Source organism: Mytilus californianus, unplaced genomic scaffold (assembly GCF_021869535.1).
Source record: "Mytilus californianus isolate M0D057914Y unplaced genomic scaffold, xbMytCali1.0.p SCAF_6, whole genome shotgun sequence".
Classification (NCBI taxonomy): Eukaryota; Metazoa; Mollusca; class Bivalvia; order Mytilida; family Mytilidae; genus Mytilus; species Mytilus californianus.
The window spans coordinates 32,764,907-32,785,807 of record NW_026262712.1 but is presented as its reverse complement, the minus strand read 5'-3'; the positions used below and the strand labels follow the sequence as shown (position 1 = coordinate 32,785,807).

The following is a 20,901-nucleotide window of genomic DNA, read 5'->3' as shown; positions in this document are numbered from 1 at the left end:
TCAATGTCGCATTTTATTACAATAACATCAGTATCTTTGTTTAAGAATAAAAAATCATAATAACAGTATCATCGGAGTAGACATAACAACACAGACAAACAACCAGATATCGATAAAACAAAAATAAATAGTTAGACAGTTAAAAAATTATATAATATCTATTTAGAAAAAAAAAATCTACGAAGACCCTGAAATAGGACTTCTACAAGTTGTAAGTTGTTGTAAAGGTTCCAGAAATATTGTTTCGTGAATAACTGCTCCCTCAGTCAAGTTGTTCAAGCTCACATGCAAGATTTGGTAACAAAATAGAACACGAAAAGGTTGCAATACCTAAAAATAATAAATTAATTCCACAAAAAAGACAAACAAGACATTCAAATTCAAACAGCTTCCAAATTCCATCCTGCAAAACACAGTACACAAAAGAATCCATTTTTTCCAAGAACTATAACCGACTGGAACAAACTACCTGATAACATTTTAAATTGCACATCAGTAGACTCTTTCAAATCTTCAATTTTAAAGCATCAATATTAACTCAACTATTACATCAAACTAATTATACATTGCATTTCTCATTTTTCCTCTATTTTTAAATTTGTATATATATCAATATATGTCTTATTGTAAGTTTCCTCTTGTGACATAATCTTCAATTAGTTGAAGGCGGTCACTATACGGTAGAAGTAGAAGAAGTAGAAGTGGTAGCAATACCAGGCTTAACTATTATTTTTTTGTTTGGTCTTTTTCCTACAAAAACAAAATAATAATGCATAAAAAAAATATGCAAAATTTGCAATCCACTGAACATCGATGTACTTTTCTTAATTCTATTTTCCAAAACAGACCATTGAATTTTATCTCAAGTTGCTGACAATGTAGTAATATAAAGTGAGAACCTACCGTTTATTCGAATTACGTCCTATACGGGTGTCACAAGTGACAAGTGTGTTTAACAAAACATGTAAATAGAGAAAATGACGGCTCCGTGATTAAGTGATTTGACTTAATTCAACTACATGCGTATATCAATCTTTTTAGATTGTTAAAACCTAGCTTCGGTAATTTGCAATCAAAACGACTTGCAATCGATATGACGGTGTGTTGCTTAGTTGTGTTGCTTTGTTCATTTATAAAAAAAAAGTTTTTTTAAACTACATGTAACCCTGTGCGTTTTTCCGGTTACATAGACACACATAATGAAGAATACAAGACAGAGCAACATACAACACCAAACACAAACACCCGAATACTTCGAGAAGATACACGTATAAAAAAGACAAAAAACTGCGAACAAAAATACAGATTATCTGACTTGGTACAGGCACACAGTATACGGGGGTTAAACCAGGGATAGTAAATGAAAATAACAGTTAATAAATATGGTGCTTCCGAAGCGCTGTTCTTGATTTTTCTTTATCAGAAACGATTTAACTCAAAATTTTGAAAGCCAAGGATGTATATAAAAGCCTGAATATGTTTGAGGTTACAGTATATTTCCGAAAAGGGATTTTATAGTACCACTTTGTCAGAGAGAGTTGAAGCCTTATTTTTAAATACATTAACTCAGGTAGTGATACCCTCAGGGACTAACACTCCACCAGCAGCAGTATTCACCAAGTGCCGTTGTTCTATTAAAAAACTTACGCAATGTTATGGACCTCCAGGTTCGAAAAACAACACCGGTTTGCCTTCCCCTCCATCACATTTTCTTAGATCTTCTTGATGACACCAGAACGCTAAAGCTTTTTTTTTTTATCAATGATGAGCGAATGTATATCCTTGGTGTCTAAAATACATGTATACAATAACACACAGACATGATATGTGCACATGCAAATATGCTGAATTTCCCTTTTTGTAAGTTTCATTGTGTTACTTTTCGACTGTCTTTAGTCACAACCCTTGTCTTCCATATTTTCAGATTTGTTTCTTCTATTTTGATTAATAAATATATATATAGTGGTTATCACAACGTATGAAGCTTCACATGTTTGAAATTGTCCCATTACAGTTACATGTACTACGATCTTTTTTAATTGTATATGTTTGTGTCTTGGTGTATTTGCAATTCCATTGACATTTATCCGATTTCATTCATAAATTATTACATCACATCTTTGTTTCATAAGAATCCGTACTTTTTATTGGTAGAAAGAAATCGCGCAGGCATTCTAATATCAAGTTGTATTTCTCAAGAAAATTTCAACATTTTTGACTGCACGTGCTTTCAATGACAACTTGACTACTATACAAAGGAAAACAAACGGAAATCTTGATATAACTCTTAATTTCCGCGCTTCATACACAATTTGCTTCGGTCAACGCGTTTTCACCCCAATAGAATTTAAAAAAAAAATGAAGCATTCAATTCCTTAATGTTTGTAAATGTTTCAAGGTATACATGTACGTAAACGTATTATCAACCTTACTGTTACAGTAATTAATTAATTGGACCTATTGAAGAAATAGATAAGCAAGTGATTTGTAAATTATCTGTATACGACGAGGGTTTATTTTAACGACCTTGACTACCCATGAGGGTCTTGCACGGTCGTACGAAATTTACATAATAACAAAGCATGATCAATTATATTTTTAGGACTACTTAGTCGGACTTATCTACATAATATTCTGCTATCTATGAAACAAGTTTAAAAAATACCAATACTTGAGGGTCTGGATGGGGTTTACGGAATAGAGAATAACGGGACAAAACTACGGAAAAAAGGGCAAAAAATATAAAAATACAGAAAAATAGGCCAAAAGAATAAGGAATAACAAAAAAAACAACCCAAAAAAGTCTAAAGAAAAATGGAGTGTAAGAATATAGAATGGAGAATAACTGGCAAAAAAAAAAGAATAAAGAAATGAAGGAGTCCCCATCTAGATCCCCATCTAGATCCGTATACCTGTAAAAGGTAATAGTTGTTTTCAATTCTAGTTCATTTATATCTAATATTCAAATCAGAGAAAAACAGGGCAATCCAATCAACTAATTGAAGTAACAACGGTTGCATTGACATCAGTGGCGGATCCAGAACGTTTTGTAAGGGGGGCCCGCTGACTGACCTAAGGGGGGGGGGGGGGGGGGGGCGCTCCAGTCATGCTTCAGTGATTCCCTATATTCAACCAAATTTTTCCCACGAAAAGGGGGGGCAGGCCCCCAGCCACCCCCCCCCCTGGATCCGCCTATGAGCATGATAAGCGTATCCTGCTTTGCATGCCTCATTAGCCATGACAATCCGAATTCTGTCAACAATTAATATTATGGTAAATTGAACCCCCCCCCCCCCCCTCCCTAGCAGTAATACTTGATGAATGGATTAACCCTCAAATATCTGAAATTGGTGCATGCATCAAAAGATTCTATGATATTAAGTATTGATTTTCACTTTAACTTCACCCTTACAGCAAAATCTTCAATTTTTGTTTCAAAAAAATATACCGAAAATTGTGGCGATTTTCCAAATCGCGACATTCATCACCTTGACTGACCAAAATTTAAAATCTAACTCCAGCTAGGTGAATCATAAAATTTTAAAGACCTAGCTGGTTACCAAAGGAAGTATTAATTTAAGGCATTATAAAGTGATTACTCATATAAAGCTAAAATTATTTGAATGTACATGTATGTACTTACCTTCAATTTCGCTAAAACAAGTACTTAGAAAAAATACCATGTAAAATATTGAGAAAATCTTTATTCCGCTCATATCTTCATACTTTATTGTCCTTTCTTTTATGAATTCCTTTTTCTGTTCTGTTTAAAATGTCTGAAACATGGTTGCTGTTGGTTATGCTTGGAATAGGACCAATATTGTCAAATACTAGTTTACACACCAAACACTTTTTCTTTTCTTCGAAAATGATAAAAAGGGTATACGTGATACGTTGATTTTAAAATTATGTTTACTGTTGCTACTTTACAAAGCTAGTTACCACTGTGTAGCATCACCACCGGATATGTAGTTACCACCGAAGGAAAGAAGTAATGACAGCGAAAAGTATCTAGTATTCTACTCCCTGTACAGTACAAAACTATTCGCCGTACAATTTATCCGCTTTGATTACATGAATTTCTCTGTGAATACAATACTTTTTTTCGAAATAAAGTGTTATTCAAACGTAAATATGATATAAAATTGTTCTAGGAAAAAGGTCAAGTGAATAGTTGAAGGATACATGTGTTTTTGACAAGTTTAAATTCGTCACATGCTTCTCTGAACAGGTACCACCCATTCCGATACTGACGATTTAAAGAGATATAGCTAATTAAGGATCATAATAGCCCTAAATAGTAGCTATATTATTAGGAATCAGTATCACAAACTTTACCTGTCAGCAAAACGTAGAATATAATGAAAATAAGAAAAAGTTTACCTTACCTGACTTCACTTTTTTTTCCACCGCTTTGGGGGTACCTATATCCGGTTGGGGATGATTCACTGTGGTTACAAACATGTATATATTCATTTAACAGACAGAAAGAAAACCTTATTTTATTTTTAAATATTTTGAAAAAAAAAAAACATAAAATAGATCTCTTTAAACATGTAAAATGGAGAAAATGAATTATTAATCGTTAAAAGATACATACTGTTATGTTCCAATCTTCCCCATGGAACAGCTCATCATGCAATTAACTGTTTATACAATCCATCGATAAGTGTTCTACAAATAGCATTCTAACATCTATATTGATTTGTTGTATGAATAGAGCGACTGATTTCCTTGTTTATTTATTGAAGACCGCTGAAAACATGTCTGCCATATTGCATTTGTATAGTGTCATGTTACATTTTTTAGAAATTCAGTTATAGAATTTAATTTTCAGGAATACATATATTCATTATATATATCATTCAGTTATCCATTTAATGTCGAACATAACAGTCGGTGATCAAGAAGTTGTATGTTCGGTAAATGAACAATTGGCAGTACAGAGTACATCACCAAAGGCAAAAAATAGATAGATTACAGACAAGACGTAGTCCCTTCCCGCTTATTGATCTCTAAGTACCCTCTTTACTACATTTATAACATAATTATAGACCTAAATTTAAGTGACCTCGATTAAAACGACCATGTTTTACTTACTTACTTACATGTACAACTTGAATGTTATCATGAGTTGTCAGTAAACAACGCAAGGTATAATCAACATAGATTATACAAAAATAGAATGATGAGTTATAAAATTGAACCTTGAAAAATATTGAAAAAATAAGATTTTTTCTCTCAATGCATGCATAAGACAAAACATGAAAAGGGGATTTCCAGCCATATTTTCGGCGATTTTCAGTTGATTTAAATACAAATCGGAGAAAAAGTAAGAAAAATGTCTTCGGATCTACTCTAGTTTGGATCTGCAACTGCCGCGCACCTTTGTACCGTTTTCATTTCCAGCTCACCGCATCTAGTCACGCTTATGTTCAGTTAATGCGATTCTCCTAGTTTTTCGTTGTTACCCTGATTAATTTTGTAGCCTCTAAATCGATTTATGAGATATGAACATCTGTAAACCAATAATTGTTACCTGAATTGATCCTTTTCATTTGTCCTTTCTCCGATTTCATTTTGCACCAGGAATTTCTATAATTCCGCCAAATTATGATTTTATAGGGAAATTGATAAACGCATTCCAGATCTAAATCGTGAGTTACTATAAACCCTGATTTCCTTACTATCATCTTCGTTATGTGTAACGCTGAATCTACTATCAACATATCTGGGTTTTTTTCGGCTTCAAAAATCAGGAATGCTTTTTATTAATTCAATAACACACGGAAAAGAAAAACAAAACGAACTAGATTTGCCATTGCGAGCAAAAGAGGATGACACCCTTCCCAATTGCCACTAAACTGCCGCCATTTTGAAAATTTTAAACAGTCAATGCACATAAATGCATGACGACACACACATGGATGCTGAAATTAGCAGGGACATACTAGTACGTGAAGATAAATATTATTAAACATTAATTATTTTACCAATGTAGGCGTCCTCCATTTTTATTATCTTTGAATAACAGTAAACATGACACAGGCAAAATCGTTTTGTTCTAACTGTGCTATAATCTGGATAATGGACAGCTACGGTGTGCATTAACTACATCAGATATACTGCAAAGTGCAAATGTACTCTTATCTTTAGGGACAGATCCAGGATTTTTCAAGACATAGGGGCGTAATTCCATACACCAAAAGTGACGATTTTAGGATAAAAATTATATATTTTCCAATCAAAGGGGGGGGGGGGGGCGTACGCCCTCTTCCCCCCCCCCCCCCCCCCCCTTCTTGAATCTGCCACTGACCTGGCAATTACGGGATAGTTGATTGATTTGACAACTTTGTATTCACTTTTTCGTTTCAAATTATGAAATAGAAAGTGCTTCTCATTCCTTTGTACACGTATTTCATTTCGTGTTTTTAGAAAGAAATGAAAAAAGATAAAGTGAAAGAAGGAAAGAAACGATACATAGTGATTGTGTAGATATTTATTATTATAAGTGGAAACATTAATATAAAGATAAACGCTATAAACATCCTGAGGTTATTAGACCATTATTTCTCAAGATATAAGCCAGCTTCAATAAGAGTAACAAACTGGGTTAAAAGCTAAAGCGTGAGAAAATTTGATTTAGATATTTTACTCACTTTTTAAACAATTTAAATGTCAAGACATGTAACTTTTAACATTTGAGGTACATTTCTGTTGAACTATTATTCAAAATTAAGGCAACAGTAGTTACCGATGTTCAAATCTCATCAGTCGATTTAGAAGTCAAATCAAGATAACATACAGAAACTGAGGTAATCTAGTGAACTCCAAAAGCGCACGGGCTCGGCTAGCACGTAAAACATCCGGCTCAGCGTGTCGGTCTTGTTCAAAGCAGGGTTCAAAATTCGTAATATTAACATTATATCGTCGTGAATATGCATTTATTTGCAGCTGGACTTTAAGCAGCCATCCACCACCACCACCACCACCACTAAAAAGACGGAGATTGATGCATCGACAGGATAAACGTCTCTAGCTACGATGTAAGCATGCAGCACCCGCCATGCGAATCCACACACAGTCAAAATGTCACAATCGGGAATAGGAAAACTAGCCAAACAAGTTAATTGTTATTAAAACTATACGGCACATTGCTAGGACATTTGTTTAACCACATTTTAACCATGTTGCCCTTAAATGTAATTGAATATCCTGAATTCATTATGCTTTACCATACATTAAGGTCAAATTGCCGAAAGACCCCTTTCATACTATATCAGTTTTCCTTAACCATAATATCATGATGTATATTGATCATTTATCATCGGGCCTACGCCCTCGGGTGTATATGTAATGCGTAAAACAGTAAAGAGTATTTGTTTGTTGAAGGCCGTAAGGTGACTTATTGGTGTTAACTTCTGTAGTATATCACCGCATAATTTTACCACTGAAATGAATATGCAGAATTCAGGATGAAAACAAAAATATTTTAACATCCAACTGTGTCTTGGAAGTAGCTGTCACTTTGTGTCATTTGAAATGACTTTCTGGTGCAGGTAGATTTTTGACAAAATACAAAATAAATTATTCAATTTTTCGTATGATTTGAAGCAACATAATATTTTTCAGAAATTCTATAGCTTGCTAAATAAACCCGAAACTGTAATAGAAATCAATTTTATACAAATATAAAACTAAACGATCATTTTACTAAATATTTGTTATATCGACAAATTGATCCATATAAAAAGGTCAAAATCATTTGATCAACAGTCTGTTGAATGCGAAAACGATCACAGTGAATATTCGAATAGTAAAATGATTTATACTGAATTTGGAACACTTGGAACACTGTCTGATTTTTTCCATAAATTCAGTAACAAAAGGGGGCCTGGGGGAGGGGAGGGGGCTCAGTGGGCGATGTAGTATAAGTAGTTGAATTATTGTATCATTATCCTGTAAACACTTATCTAAGGTTGTGAGTTCGAATCCGGAATGTGGCAGGTGCGCTCGACTCTAATCTCAATTTAATAGGATTTTCATTTTTTCTACCAAATGTCGGTGGTTCTCTCCGGGCACTCCGGCTTTCTCCACAAATAAAACATGACAATCACGAAATAGCATAATAGTGCTGAAATTGGCGTAAAACACCAATCAATAAATCGACCTGTAACTAAGGGATATTTTGTACAATTTCAATTTCATGTCAGATCACATTTCTTCATAATGAGGGCCTCATTTAATGTAGTTGAGAAAGATAAGTATTATATTTGTGTTGCCAATTCATGGTTGAAGAACATTTTACTCTTAACAATAACCACAATAAACCTATTTCTCGTATCAAACATAAACTAAAAGAACTAGCCAAGGAATTTGTTTTTGTCCCGGCCGATAAAGCTGCTAATAATATTATTATTGTTTGACGTAAATTTTACATTGAGGTTCTGAAAAAAGAAATCACCAATTCACCAACATTCCAACTGACTCCATTTTCAGAAAACGACATCTGTAACAAACATAAACTTTTAGCTACCGCTTTACAAGCAGAACCAAATACAATGAAAGTCCCAACTATGTATTGGCTTCCGAAGCTACACAAAACACCTTACAAATATAGATTCATTTCGTCTTCAAGCCATTGTTCCACTACTAAATTGTCTATTCTTCTTACCAGTACACTTGGTACAATCAAAAACCTGATAATAAATTGTTCAAATAAGGCCTTCGAAAATAGTGGAATTAATTACTTTTGGAGTGTCAAGAACTCGTTGGAAGTACTTGATAAATTACATGCATATATTGGTGATTTTGAATCTGTTCAAAGTTTTGATTTTTCTACCCTATATACCACATTGCCTCACATTCTCATTAAGAAAAAATTCACACACCTAATTAAATGGGCATTTAAAAAGTCAGAATGTGAATATATATGTTTAAACTCTTTTAGGTCATTTTTTAGTAGCAATAAACAAAAAAACTATGTCAATTGGACATGCTTTGATACTATATATGCCCTTGAATTTTTACTAGATAACATTTTTGTTCACTTTGGAGATTCCGTATATCGTCAGGTTATCGGAATTCCAATGGGGACTAACTGTGCACCACTTATTGCGGACCTTTTTTTGTATTGCTATGAGTTACAATTTATGACAAAAATCAGCAAAGACCCATCGAAACAACATCTGATACACAAATTTAATAATACTTTTAGATATTTGGATGATATTTTGGCTCTCAATAATGACGACTTCAGTATGTATACTAAAGAAATTTATCCTGTTGAACTTACTTTAAATAAAGCTAATACTAACAATGACCACTGCCCTTTCCTCGATCTTGATATCTATATCATTAATGGAAAGCTTAATACTAAAATATATGATAAAAGAGATGATTTTTCATTTCCTATCGTTAATTATCCATTTTTAGATGGTGACGTTCCCTTGTCACCATCTTACGGTGTTTATATATCTCAACTTGTACGATTCGCTCGTGTATGTAACAATGTTTTAGATTTTAACGAGAGAAATTTATGTATTACTGAAAAATTATTACACCAGGGTTTTCGATATCACAAACTAGTCAAAACATTTACTAAATTTTATCATCGGTATAAGGACATCATTCGTAAATATAGCTCAACATGCAGACTTCTTATACGTTCAGGTATTTCACATCCAATTTTTTATGGAAATATTCTTTATAAAGCACAAAAATGTCAGTATTCACCTCTGAAGCTAACAAAACCTTTAAATAGACTTATTAAGAAGGGATATAGTTACGATACTGTTGTCAGGTCATTAAAAATTGCATATTTTGGCGTTAATATTGATTCACTTATAGGGTCTTTGCATCGGCACTAAACACATTTATTTAAAAACCAGTTGTTGGCATGACACGGGTTATTTTCTTCTCATATATGTTATGATGGTATGATACTAAACCCCTAACGGGAAGAATTGTGCCTGATATTCATATGATGAAGACATAATCTTTCAATCAGTTTAATTGAAGTCTGGAGCTGGCATGTCAGTTAACTGCTAGTAGTCTGTTGTTATTTATGTATTATTGTCATTTTGTTTATTTTCTTTGGTTACATCTTCTGACATCAGACTCGGACTTCTCTTGAACTGAATTTTAATGTGCGTATTGTTATGCGTTTACTTTTCTACATTGGCTAGAGGTATAGGGGGAGGGTTGAGATCTCATAAACATGTTTAACCCCGCCGCATTTTTGCGCCTGTCCCAAGTCAGGAGCCTCTAGCCTTTGTTAGTCTTGTATTATTTTTGATTTTAGTTTCTTGTGTACAATTTGGAGTTTAGTATGGCGTTCATTATCACTGAACTAGTACATATATTTGTTTAGGGGCCAGCTGAAGGACGCCTCCGGGTGCGGGAATTTCTCGCTGCATTGAAGACCTGTTGGTGACCTTCTGCTGTTGTCTGTTCTATGGTCGGGTTGTTGTCTCTTTGACACATTCCCCATTTCCATTCTCAATTTTATTATTATAAGTAACCATTTTGGCTGCAGATTAGAATATTAGACCAATGTCAGAATGATATCAATCTTTATGATGAAACTGTTGACGGACCTTACCCTTTCCAAGTTTCTACACCTCGTGCAAAAAACTTGATATTTATCTGACATTGACTTAATATTGTTATTCATTTCCCAGTTACACCCATTTTTAAAATACCATCGGCAGTAAAATATCCGATTACAGATAAGACCACGTATTGGTACTGCTACCACTTATGTTCTCTATAAAACTTATCAATATATACTGTCTTTGGGGAGTCGGTTGTTGTGTCTTTGGGGAGTCGGTTGTTGGTGTGGTCTGTTGTACTGTCTAATGTTTTTTTTCAATATGAATAAGAAGATGTAGTATGAGTGCCAATGAGACAACTCTCCATCCAAGTCACAATGTGTAAAAAGTAAACAATTATAGGTCAAAGTACGGCCTTCAACACGGAGCCTTGGCTCACACCGAACAGCAAGCTATAAAGGGTCCCAAAATAACTAGTGTAAAACAATTCAAACAGGAAAACCAACGGTCTAATCTATCATGTCTATATAACAAACGACAACCACTGGACAACAGGATCCTGACTGAGGACATGTGCATAAAAATTTAGCGGGTTTAAACGTTTTAACAGGCGCCAACCTTCACCCAAACCTGAAACAGTGGTGTAACTTTACAACATAAAAAGACACACAACAAAATATCAATGAAAATGGCTTAAAGTCTTGTTATGTTCCTTTTATATGTACTATTTAAGTTAAGGTAATTCTTTAATTTATAGTTCCTGAGATGGGAACTCGGATGAATCACCAAAGTTAATTAATCTAGAAACGTAAGTCACAGTGACATACTATTACCTGCATCATGCTGACCTACTTTCAAAAATGCATCAATCAATTAAGCTGAACCTTTAGGACCAATTGCACAGCAAAATGACTACACCTGTCTAACTTGCCCTGTTTTCCTAGTCTGTGGCAGTCATATTGTACGCTCTTCTTTCCCGGCTACCTACCTTGGAGAACAACCTAGCGTATTAACTGTTAACTTTGTCTCGTCTTGAATATGCATCAAATATTTGCCACTGGACTTTAAGCAGACCATCATATATCAACTAACCTACCTATTAATTTTAAATGTATGCATTAGTTGTCAAATATTAAAAATCGATACATATCACATTGTGCGCTAGAGTTTTATTTTGACAAGATCATTCAAATATTATGCAAATTTGCGTTTTCCCTGACTGTTCGCCAGCTTGTGTTTTCTTATTGTAAACTTTATCAGTTGCTAGAATGGTCGCTAGCTTGAATGTTCACTAGATTGAGTCCGATTAGTTGACAGATGAAATACCAGTGGTAATCGCTTCATTACGCATACTGGTTCTTTTTTTAGCTCACCTGGCCCAGAGGTCGAAATGAGCTTTTCTCATCACTTTGCGTCCGTCGTCCGTCGTCGTCGTTGTTAACTTTTACAAAAATCTTCTTCTCTGAAACTGTAAGACCAAATTTAACCAAACATGGCCACAATCATCATTTGTGTATCTAGTTTTAAAAAGTGTTCGATGATCCCACTTGTCATACAACATGGCTGCCATGTCTAAAAATATAATGTAGGGGTAAAATACAAGTTTTGTCTATAATCTTGAACACCGCTAAAAATAGTGTAAATCTATCTGTTGCAGATATTTTCAAAATGATGAGATATACCTATTGTATATTTACATCAAAATTTGGAAAAGTATTTTGTGTAGGAGTTATTGGCATTAAAATGACAAATTTATCTTTTTTTTTAAATATTTGACCGTTATCTTGAAAATTATAAAAAATAGAGAGATACTTGAATGAACAAAAATGAGCAGCAAGACAAGATCTACAAATCAGTCTGAATTGTCAGACGACTCCTTAATGGAGTTATTGCCTTTCTAATGACGATTTTTACCAATATTTGCCTAATATCTGAAAAGCTAGAATAAATTTTGTTTATTTTCGACTTACATGTATGAGTTTGAATGTCCCTTTCGTATCTTTCGCCTCTCTTTTTGTCCCTATATTTTCTTGTTAAAGAATTGTTTTGAAATCAAAATATTTTATTTTTATACTTCTTATGTTATATCAACTTTTATTTACACAAAATATTTGAAAACTGATCTATTCGGAACAAAAGTTTGTAATATTATGCTAAGAATGTAACACGCCATGAATACTTATAGAATAACTAATGCTTGAATTCAAATAAAGAAAAATATCTAACGAGTGACCGACCAGCACAAGTTAATTCACGAATGCACTAGCAAGTGGGTTAATTATCAGTGTTGTTCGGTCACAAGTTGAATATTTTTCGATATTTGATTTCTTGCTTAAATATTCTTTATGAACTATGCACTTGTCATTTTTAATGGAAATACAAAATTAAATACAATGAACTATATTTTTTGTATGAATTCTCGATTTTGATGCAACCGTCATTGACAATGTTCACAGAGCAAATTACACTAAAAAATCACGCTATTTCATTACAACCAATGTAATAATAGGTTTTTACACGTACATGTATAAGTACAGTGTTGGTTTAAGGAAGAATACAACAAAATGGATAATAAAAACGGTAAGATTTTCAATTTTCAATTTCGCAAAAAGGAAGTTGATTTCTATGTCGGTAAACTGTGTGTGATAATTTGCTGACCCTCTGTCTTCTACTCGATATATCTTTATATTCTTATCTGTCAATTTGTATTATTATATATTCGAAAAATATTACGAATAGAGAAAAAAAAATGTCCCAAACCCCAGGTATATTAATGTTATACAATTATTTGCTGCTATAGTAAGCAAATATACATGGAAAAGGAAAGGTTTGGTATTCACAGGTCCAAATTCTTCCAATTGTCGAGTAAAAATTAGTAAAATATAGGGTTTGACCACTCCTCCCTATTCCGAGTCAAATGTAACCACTCGTCCCCCTTTTTTAGTAGTTCCTCCATCTGCTACTAACTAAACATAGCCAACAAAAATAGGCTTCTATGACTTATCTCCTTTGTTATCAAAATCTATTCAAACCACTAATTAGTTTTGTTAGGAAAACAAATTGAGGCCAGGATGTATGTTTGACTATTTCACACGCAGTCACGTTCGATCGGAATGCTATCTTTCATTAGCCTACGTTCAGAGAGTGCCCGGTACGTTTTTAATTATTCTGTGGTCCCTTTCAACTCACACTCCACACAAAAACTACCAAATTGATTAACTGTTTCAATGTTTTTGTCACAACTATGACTGTTATATTTTACATTGAAATTGTTAAAATAACTGCAAGTTACTTCAAAGGGTCTACAAGAAGACGGAAATCTGTATCTTATATTATATTCGCCATTCACCAGATCTTGGAATAATCTGATGACGAGTAAACAGTAAGTCAGTACTTTGATTTAATGTTAACAGCATTCAAAGTTTACCAAAATATTCTTCTTGTATTGGCATAAAGATCAAGAATGTTGTATTCAGTTAGTACATATTATAATACTTATAATACTAGAGTGTATAAGGAAATAAATAGGATGAGTGTGTACAAAAATTATCACTTCAATCGGGAAATTGAATCAATATCACTCGATACATGTAGTTTATTTAAAATCCTTGTCCATGTATTCGAACATCTATATATATATATAAATCATCATGTGTACATGTATGTAATTAAGATATATTGTATGTCAACTTAAAACAATGGCAAGCGTGAGTAGTATTTGGCATTCTTAGTGCATCTCTATGATATTGTCTTTTTATTTATTTTTTTAAACCAAGATTGTTAATTTCAAAACATATGTGATATGTGCAGCCCTCATTGTGTCAGTGATACAAATGTACATGTAGTAATAAGATTGTCTCGTGATTACAGTTTTAACGAATAAAAACCTCTTCTCTAATACATGATAGTATGTAAACCTGACGCCGTCTTATTGTTTTCAATAAGAACACAGTTATTATATAAAGATATTTAAAGGAGATGTGGTATGATTGACAATGAGACAACTATCCACCAAAGTTCAAATGATGTGGATGTTATCAATTATAGGCAACCGTACAGCCTTCAACAATGAGAAAAACTCATACTAAAAAGTCGGCTATAAAAGGCCCCGACATAAGAAATAAAACAATTCAATTGAGAAAACTAACGGCCTAAATTATAACAAAACAATATACGAAAAACAAATATGACAGACATGATTACACGACAACCACTGAACTGCAGGCTCCTTACTTGGGACAGGCACATACAGAATGTGTCGCGGTGTAACATGTTTGTGAGTTCTCAACCCTCCCCTAACCTTGGGCAGTTGCGTTACAGCACAACATACGAACTAACTATAAACATCAGTGTTAAAGGGCTTAACTCATCAGATTGATACTCTAATAAAAACACTGACCGGATGTGACAGGGTATATAATACATCCCTTACAACAAGAAAGACACAAAGTACAGATCTAAGAGTACTAGCAGTTACTGACAGCTAATTCAAAGCAGATAACAATTAATAAAAAAAGCATGTATCGAAGACTAGCTTCTATTGTTGAGTATTGACTTATCCACATACTGAGCGATTCATACCAACCGGTGCATACACAACAGTCCTGGAATTTTTATTTGTGATAATAGTAGATTTGAAACTTATCATCTGAATTTGATTCAATTGGAACCACGCTTAGCAACAATAATCATTTAGGTATCTGGTAAATAAAAATGTGTCCGATATTCCAGCCTGTCAACTAAACTGGCTGATATTACGGAAAGTAGTTCAGAGGGGTAAAATTTAGGTTCAGTCTATAATCTTCAAAAACTTTTAAAGATACAGAAAATCTGATGGAGTAAAAACGTTGATAATATTACGCTCTTCCTTCTGTCTATTACGATATTTGCAAGACGGCTCATTAAAGGAGTTATTGTCCTTAATGACAAACTATTTTTTTCGTGTTTGCCTATTTGTCTGAAAATTATGATAGATGGCGAAAAACTTTAATGTACAAAAATGATCGATAAGGTAAGATCTACAAGTCAGATTTTATAGAAGTATTTGCCCTAAAGCTGTGATTTTTATCCATATGTTACGTTTTGGGGATAACAATAGACAATGAAGGAAAGCGCAGCAACACAAGATCTGAAAATACGCCAACATAGTTGAAATAATCGGGCCAACAAAGCCAGAACTATCATCCCACTTATAGGAATCATTGCCCATGAAATTAGACATATATCCATTTTTATGTTTTGGGCAAAACCTATAGATGATAGAGAGAAACTCTAAATAGAATTTTTTTTTAGCCATACAAGATCAACAAAATAGAGAGGAATTTTCTACTATAGTGTATAATATGGGAGAGTGGCTATTGCTGAAGATTCACACAGGACTAGGTGACCAACCCGAACTGCATAACTATGCTCCTTTATTTATGCATGATGTCAACCAGTGGCGGATCCAGAAATTTTCATAAGGGGGGCCCATTGACTGACCTTAGAGGGGGCCCGCTCCAGTCATGCGTCAGTGACTCCCTATATAATCAACCAAATTTTTCCCACAAAAGATGGGGGGGGGGGTGTTGTTGTTAATATTTTTTGTGTGCTTTTATCGGTCTGATGCGTTGAGCTCTTTTCAACTGATTTGTATAAAATTGAGAATGGAAATGGTGAATATGTCAAAGAGACAACAACGCGACCAATGAGCAGAAAACAGCCAAAGGCCTCCAATGGATCTTCAACAAAGTGAGAAAATCCCGCACCCGTAGGCGGGCTTCAGCTGGCCCAAAAACAAAAATGTGTACTAGTTCAGAGAAAATGGACGTCACACTAAACTCCGAACATATAAATGAATTAAAATCAATAAAACATACAAGAATAACAAAGACCAGAGGCTCCAGACTTGTGACAGGCGCAACAAAGTATAGTTTGTTTTTATGTTGAACCATTATACCACTGTCAACATGTTAGGGGGAGTGTTTGGTGCCAGCAAACTTGTGTAACTCCACCACATTGTGTATGTGACTGTATCAAGTCAGGAGGCTAAATTCAGTAGTAGTATGTTGCTGTATATCATTTGTTTTGTTTTTTTGTTAATTTTTTTGTACAAAAATCAGACTGTTAGTTTTTCTCGTTTGAATCGTTTTACATTTTGTCATTTCATGTCCTTTTATAGTTTTTTATATGGGATTTGCTAATTGTTTAAGGCCGTATGGTGGCCTATAGTTGTTAAATTCTACGTCATTTTGGTGTCTAATGGAGAATTGTCTAATTGGCAATCATACCACATCTTCTTATTTTTATAAGATCTACAAGTAGACATATGTCAAATGGTCAAAATTGATAGTCAATTTTGTATATAGGATTTTTTTTCATCTAAATGTCGATTGTACAATTGTTTGCCTAATCTATAAAACATGTAAAAGTTAAAGATAAATTGTAATGGTTTAGCGAGACAAGATTTGGGTTATTCCCCTTTTCAGATAGTTTTTACCTTTTTTTGCATAGTACAAAATGCTTAATGCTAAATGCAAAAAGGCATTTTAGTACAAAAAGCTGTCAGACTACAAACAATATTTGAATCATTTTTTTTAATTGCAGTTATCGTTTAACATGGCCCCAACAACACCCGTGTGTGAAAGATGTTACCACGGCAATATTATCAAACCATCAAGTGTCTGGTGTTTTGAATGTGATGAAGGGTTTTGTAAAGAATGCAAAACTCAACACGGTATATCGAAGGGAACAAATAAACACATCACCTTACCAATAAGTAAGTACACGAAATCATCATGTGATATTGTCAAAATTACTAAAAACTGTGAAAAACATGATTAGGAAGTTATACATTTATTGCAAAAAGCATGACATTCAATTTCTTTGCTGCGGTATTTGTATTGTCGAAAATCTCATGGAATTTTGAGGCTTCGGTATATTGGCTAACATAATTCAAAACAATAAAAAATTCTAAAACAATATATAATTCTCCAATAAGGAATTCAAAACGACAGAGACCACAACTCAAAGAGGTTATCTGAGAAGAATAGGCAGATTGAACAAGAAATCAAACAATCCATAACTACAATCAACGACCACTTAGACAAAATACTAGACGACATAATGAAACAAATAATAAATGCAACAGAAGAAAAAGAAAATAAACGTAATGGCGAGCTGCTGGACTTATTGAAGGGGAAAGAAAGTGAAATAACTGAATACCGGAAAAACATTGAAAATATCAAGCAAGATGCCACAGATCTTCAAAAAAGGACAAAACCATGCGATATAATCACCACAAATAAAAAAGACAATCATGTCATTGTAATGATGCCGCAAAGCTGTATTTGGCAAAACCTTTCGGAATTTATGGTCCCCAATGCTGTTCATCTTCGTACTTAATTTGCTGTTTTAACATTTTGGATTCGAGCGTCTTTTGTAGACGAGACGCACGTCTGGCGTACAACATAATAAGCCTGGTATCTTCTATAACTTTATTTATATCATCTAAGTCAATCGAAGTAATAAATGTGAAGCTGAAAAAATATAAATTAAATGAGGAAGTATTATAGTACACGGGGTAGTTGCATATTACCCAATGGTAGAATGACTTTTACAGATACTAGTAACTTAAACAAAATTGTCAGACTATTCCAAAACTGATAGATCAAAAGCGATAGCAACATATCCATGTGACAAAGAACAAAGGATAAATAATTATACCAAACACCAAATAATAAAAAAAAAAATGCGAAGTCCATAAAATCTGACAAAACGAAATGCTCGCCTATATCAACAAGTGGAACGATTTGAAAAAAAACTGTTATATTTCTGACTTTGAACAGGCATTTTCTTTTGACAATGGCGGGATAAACAATGTTTTATAGCTTGCCAAACCTAATGCTTGTATGACAGTTGTTGAAGGTTCCGTCATATTACAAACAAATTGTGTGCGCAACCCAAACAGACATAATTGGTTTACGTGACATTGACTGAGATCCAGCAGCAAACTTTGTGTAAACATACATCATAGATATACAACAAAACTAACTTAAAACATCCAAAACAAACATACAAATAAATCAAACAAAGACGCCAACAAAAACAGTTTTTGTAAATGATAATTGTAATATAGTAAAACATAATGGCTTGTACATTTTCTCAATAAAGTACACATTAAGAAAAATATAAATACAAAGTGAACTATAGTTCTGAAATCTCTTGAGTTCGAACTGCACATCTAGACATACCCGCATCAGAAACGCCTCAAGCCCGAAACTGTACAAATACAAGGCTACGTCAAATCAGAGGAATATAAAATATCAGAGACAAATGAAGAGAAACTATAAAATAGATAAAATGATACACAACGTCAGAACCTAGAATCTATACTCAATCATGTATTATTTATGAACATTACACTAAATATGTATCTACTAGTTTTATGTATTGGTACTTTCCTATTATCAATGACTATCTTTTTGAGAAAAAAGGACGAGACATTCTCCGACAAACCCTGGCTCATTATTTTTTTTGCCCATACACCGATGACGTTTTACAAAGTATAAATAGCAGCTACAAGCTTTTGAATGTAGTATAAGTTGAGAAATGTATACTCCATAGGCGGGTGAAGTTGGTATATTGCTGCTAAGGTGATGATAATTTTTAATTTTAAAATTGAAATCGTCTTGTTTGTCATATACTCTGGTACTGATGATGACAAATCTTACGTCAGTGAAGAAAAAAAAATGGTTGCAATTTCTGGACACTCATATAAGTAATGCATTATAATAGTATTGAATAAACATATTTGTTAAAGTTATATTCACTGGTTGGTAACATTCCCACATATATTTGTTTATTATTTATACGCGGGTTTAAAGTATTAAGTATGTGAAATATACTGAGTTAGAACTAACTTTGATATTTGAGTATGGTCAATTCAAAAATTGCGTGCTATAGTTTTGGCAGTAATGTGAATTTAAGATATTGCCATTCGAGGCTTGCGTTCGATTCAACCTCCCAACCGACAAAATGTTAAGTGCTATTTATTATCATTATGATTTAGAATTGTGTATACACTTAATCTTAAATTTTGTTTTATAAATTGAATTTGAATACAAAATGAAAATTTGTGTATTTATTCTTGTAGATTGGTGTTTTGTTTGTGTTTGTTACCTGCAGCGGCTTAGGCACACAGTAAATGTTGAACTTTATTCACATTTGTATTTAATTAAATAAACGCTTTGAAGCACACTTTCGGGATAGCTAATCTAATATACAGCTGTTTATTTTTTTTTGATAAATTATGCTCCTTTGAATTTATGAATTAAAACATAATTCTAAGTACTTCGGTCTCACTGTGACAGACGGCACAATCTTGTGTTCTGTAGCTGCAAATGGAATTAATTTAATCAATCCGTATATCAACTAAAAAAATATTATATATTTCGTTATAAAATACCAAGTTTGATATATTATATTAAGTGACATATTGTTCATACAAATAGCAAACTAGCCTTAAGTTATGCTATAAAAGATAAAGTACAATGGACATTTATGGATGAAAGCGTCCTTAGAAATTCAAATTGTATCTCTGTTGACAATAATTTTAACGTGTACGTAGTTGGAAGGAATTCAAACAATGTTAATGTTATAGTTATTTCTGCTGAAAATACAAGGACATACTTAGAACAAGTGATGATCTTTCTATCCCTCTTTCTCTTAATTATGCTAGAAGAGCAAGCCAGTTACCGGTAGAAAATTGTTATATAAAACACTGTATTTTATTTTGAATTGAATTTAAGGCAATCATATTATGCATTACGCATTACGAAAGCTACACACCTATTTTCAGTCATGTCAATTAAGTTGTAGCAGTTAACATGTGATATTCATCTTTTTTATTGCTTTGTCGTGGTATTCAATCCATTAGAACAAAGTGAAATCACAAAAATACTGAATTCTGAGGAAAATCCAAAACGGAAAGTGCCTAATCAAATGGCAAAATCAAAAGCACAAACACATCAAACGAATGGACAACAACTGTCATATTCCTGACTTGGTACAGGCATTTTCTTATGAAGAAAATGGTGGATTGAACCTGGTTTTATAGCGCTAAACCTCTAACTTGTATGAAAGTCGAAGTTCATGTGCAAAAGATAGATGGAATATAGCTAAATGATATTCAAACTAATATTCAAAAACCAACACCCACTTCATTTTAACTGCGGTAGATAGTTGTCTCATTGGCAATCATACTGCATCTCCTTATTTTTATATTTCCAATGCAATGGCAACAAAACGAAAGACGATCAAAGGTCAAACAACAGTCTAAAAAAACAGCAGCATCTGAAGATTGGGAAAC

At 33.4% G+C, this 20,901-nt stretch overlaps 2 long non-coding RNA genes across 2 annotated transcripts; one reads left to right on the top strand and one right to left on the bottom strand.

Annotated features, from left to right (window-relative positions):
• LOC127705010 (uncharacterized) lies at positions 1-2,781 on the bottom strand. Its single transcript, XR_007983604.1, has 2 exons — positions 1,648-2,781; positions 1-750 (listed from the first exon to the last, which is right to left on the bottom strand). It is a non-coding gene; the product is annotated as an uncharacterized LOC127705010 (long non-coding RNA).
• An 11,391-nt stretch (positions 2,782-14,172) lies between these two features.
• On the top strand, positions 14,173-19,883 carry LOC127705011 (uncharacterized). Its single transcript, XR_007983605.1, has 3 exons — positions 14,173-14,260; positions 17,139-17,310; positions 19,687-19,883. It is a non-coding gene; the product is annotated as an uncharacterized LOC127705011 (long non-coding RNA).
• The last annotated feature ends 1,018 nt before the right edge of the window (positions 19,884-20,901 follow it).